The 4,164-nt window shown below is 33.3% G+C and overlaps 1 non-coding gene across 1 annotated transcript; it reads right to left on the bottom strand.

The window, feature by feature from the left end:
• Positions 1–538: 538 nt before the first annotated feature.
• On the bottom strand, positions 539–610 carry TRNAP-UGG (transfer RNA proline (anticodon UGG)). Its single transcript has one exon. It is a non-coding gene; the product is annotated as a tRNA-Pro (tRNA).
• Positions 611–4,164: the final 3,554 nt, after the last annotated feature.

Below are 4,164 nucleotides of genomic sequence, written 5' to 3'. Positions count from 1 at the left end.
CCTTTTGCATACAAAGCAAGCGCTTTACCATCTAAGCTACATCCCCACAATTCTTATGTTACAAAACCCTAAATTTTCCGTCATCAATAATAGTGAAAAAAGAAGAAATATCGCTACTCAACCTGTCATGACTAAGGAAAAATTGAAAAGAAATAACATACTTAATAATAGTGAAAAAAGAAGAAATATGGCTACTCAACATGTCATGACTAAGGAAAAATTGAAAAGAAATAACATACTTAATAATGGATAGTATTATTTTGGAGATGCGGGGTGTCGATCTCCGTACCTCTCACATGCAAAGCAAGCACTCTACCATCTGAGCTACATCCCCACAATTCTCATGTCACAAAACCCTAAACGTCTCGTCATCAATAACATGTCCAAAATTAGAAAAATTAGGTATAATTTATGAATCATTTCGACATAGAATGCATTGTTATTATTTAGATTATTTTAAGCTTATCATTCACAATTTATAACTTGTGTCATTTTATTGTATTTATTTACTTCGTTTAATTCTACAATCTCTCTTGAAGGGGCATTTCGAGAATCGAACTCGAGACCTCTCGCACCCAAAGCGAGAATCATACCACTAGACCAAATGCCCTTGTTATGCCACTTAAAACGTATGTATAAATCCTTGGGCCTAGGTATTAAGGTCATATTTTGTCGTATTGCAGGAAACACATGAAGTTCTCGATGTACTTGAACTGAAGCCTTGGATGTAGAATGTGTCTTGGAGAACAAAACAAGAACATAATAAGAACAAAGAGCTTTCTACTAGATCTGCTTAAGATTTGGATAGGCATACTTACCAAAAGTGGAAAACATGAAATGATATTAAGAGCATTATCATTATAATTTTAATCGCCTTAATTTTTGTTTTTCTTCTTTTTTTTTTTCTTTATTTCCTAAGATGGTAAGTATAATACGAACAACAAGTTTATATAAATATGAAGTCTTTCAATAAGAAAAGATTTAGACATAGGGGCATTTGAGGTTGCACCATAAGTGAGGGTCGTACCACTAAACCAAATGCCTTTTATTAAATACCCAATATTTAGCTTCTACTCAGATATATTTTTCTGAGTGGTTGGACGGCTATAAAATGAAAAGTTAATGGTCTAATATTTTACTTGTAAGTAAGGCATGTTATATTTAATTGTTATAATATAGAAGGGTTCTAAAATAAACCAACAACCCAACAAAGGAAACAAACTAATCAATTTGGGTTTGATTGATTCGGTTCAGTTCATCAGTTTATTTGATTTAATTCTTCTATTTTGCCTCGTATGACAACAGAATAAAGTTGTATTGAATGCACCTTAGTTTCATTTATGACAAACTCATATGAAACATACTGGCATTAGTAGTACTAAGAGTTGGAATCTATAAGCATTTCATGAACTTAAGTGCAAACCATGCTTCTTTAAAGATGAGAAGAACTTTAGTTAAGTAATGGAAACTTTAAATTACTTCACGTGGAGCTTCAATTACTCTATGCTAGTTACAATCTTTAGGATTGACTAATTGGACACAAGTTCATGGATTTAGGAAAATTTTTGTGCAATTATCAACTACAACTTATGTTTTCAAATTTTTAGGTCATAATTTAGGTAGTTGGTGTTATGAGTCGTAAACTTGTTTTTTACATAATATGGATTTAGTTGAACTGTTATTCCGATGAGATGGACAAAGAAATTGTCTTTGAAATGACTAATAGACCTAGGTTCATCGTTGTTGTCTTCTAACTGTGATTTTGCAAAAAGCTTAACTAATATAAACTATCATCCGACAAGATCTTTAAGGTAAATCAAGAATATACCCTACACATCATTCAAGATGGCAATAAAATGGAGTTAAATTGAACCCACTTTAGTTTCATGTTTGGTGTGTTCAAGATAAAGCATAATTGTATTTATGATATTGAGCTTGGGGTCTATAAGAATTTAATGATCATAAGAGAAATTCCTGTCTTATTAGAGGAGACCAAATTTATTTAAGGTACTAGGAGTTCAACATGGCTTAAGAGTTGCGTGGGTGCTCATTTTATCCATGTTCTCCACTTCCTCCGATTTCCTCCTCTTCCTCCATCACATTCTTTATTTCTCTTCCCATTTCTCAATCTCCAACTCATTCTTTCTTCATCCCTAACCAATGCCGATTTGAATAAAGAAGGAGAAAAAGAAAGAGAGTGAAGGAAGTCGGTATGGATTTAGCTTTGGAACTAGAAATCGATGAGTATGATCTAACGAACATCAATACAAAAAATTTAGTGACTTTTCTTTGGACCAACTAGGTAAGTGGTGTTACTATTGGCTTGGTTAGATGAATTGTATGAGGTATTAACAACGCGTGCTCCGTAGCCCCTCCACGTGTCGTACTTTGTGAGTGTTTGACATATATTATGTTCTGTTATGCTGTAACACGAGTTCAAATGAAGATTAATTTCTCAACTTTTTTTTTTTAAGTTCAAATTTTTAGGAATTTATTGAGAGATTAGACCAAATTTAAATATGATATGGAAGAAAAAAATAGTTACAAATATTAAAAAAAAACTCATTAAAAGTATAAAAGAAAATAATAAAAAATAGACAAATCCGTCGAAATTAATGCTAGGGTAAATTTTTCATTTTGATCCATCTTTCCTAGGTAGGGGATAGTAAGATCGCTAATTAGAGTTCAATAAAGAGGAAAAATAAAGAAAGAAAAAAAAAAAAGGGCGAAAAAGAAGAATATAACTAGAGTTCAATAAAGAGTTGTTTGATATCAAAGCAGCCGAATTTTAGATTATACATATTTTTTCTTAAGATAAAGAGTCGTATATCTCTATGACTCAGCTCAATGACACGTCTCGCCGTGATCAAGTAAGCAGTCTAACCCTATTTTAAAGTATATGATATGTTGTAAAACTTATATGAATTTATTGTATGTTTTGAGTTTTGTGATAGTTATAAAATGTCCTCGGACATTAAAGAGTGAATGTTAACCATATAAGAGAATAATGGATCACAGTTATAGTGTCAAGATATGCTGAGGAGGAAAAGAGTGGTCGTGAGATATCTCACTAGCCTTAGGACAACAGAGAGTTGTCGCTGCAGAGTGCGATACATTTAACCAATGGAATTTTGGTACTAGAAATGATGAAACTCGAGATGGTCCCCAAACGTCTATATGGACCATTCCCAATCGCACTTTCTTTAGTTCTCTAGTAGCCTTTGTGAAGCTAACTCGTCTATATTTTTCCATAAGGCAGCTCTACGAAACACCCATATCAATATATTTTAAGCCTTCTAAAACTCCATTAGCAGCCATCATCTTCATTTCTTTGACGCTCATATGTGCAAGTCTATTGACATTACTATAGGATGTATAAACATGGTTGCTGTTACTACGAGTTGTGTATAGGGTTCACCCTACAGTGGTGTATTGGGTTCCAGATTTTGTGTCATGCTACCACCATGACACCTTTCACAATCTTCCCCAAACTCTTTCGAAACTTGGCTCCAAAACCTGTGCTATCCAACTGACCAATAGAGATCAAATTCTTCTTGAGATCAGGAATATATTTGATATCCTATAATGTCCACTCATTTCCTGCTAGAGTTTGTATGCAGACATCTCTCTTCCCTTCAATCTCCAACGTTTTGTTGTCGGCAAGATACACCTTCCCAAAATTTCCTTATTTGAAATTTTGAAACAATTCCTTACATGAAGATAAATAAATGAAGCAACTGAATCTAAAATCCAGAATTCAATTGGGCTGTTCACGCTAAGAATTAGAGCATCCTTAGTATCTTTTGCTGAATAGATAGAATCATTGTCATCTTCAAATTTGTGATTTTGTTTTTCTTCAATTTTGTACCATATGTCCGAAAGTGTCATTTTTCTCCATATTTGGTTTGTTTGGCGATTTTTTTCGGTTCCTTGATTTTGATCGCCCATGTTTGTTTGGGCTCTTTGATTTACTTCTTTCGCTTCGATCAACACTGGGAACATTGCCTAATGAATCTCCATTTTCCATTTGGGAATACTTTCGCTAACTCTCGAATTTCATCAAACTTCAGTTTATCAAATCCTCGTGAACTGTTGATTGTAGCAACAACAGTATACCACTACTCGGGTAAAGATGACATCAAAATCAATGCTTTAATTTCATTT

The sequence above is a fragment of the Cucurbita pepo genome, chromosome 3, assembly GCF_057944985.1.
Source record: "Cucurbita pepo subsp. pepo isolate OVF chromosome 3, ASM5794498v1, whole genome shotgun sequence".
In the NCBI taxonomy this organism is placed as follows: domain Eukaryota; kingdom Viridiplantae; phylum Streptophyta; class Magnoliopsida; order Cucurbitales; family Cucurbitaceae; genus Cucurbita; species Cucurbita pepo.
This window is presented reverse-complemented; position numbering and strand designations above follow the sequence as displayed.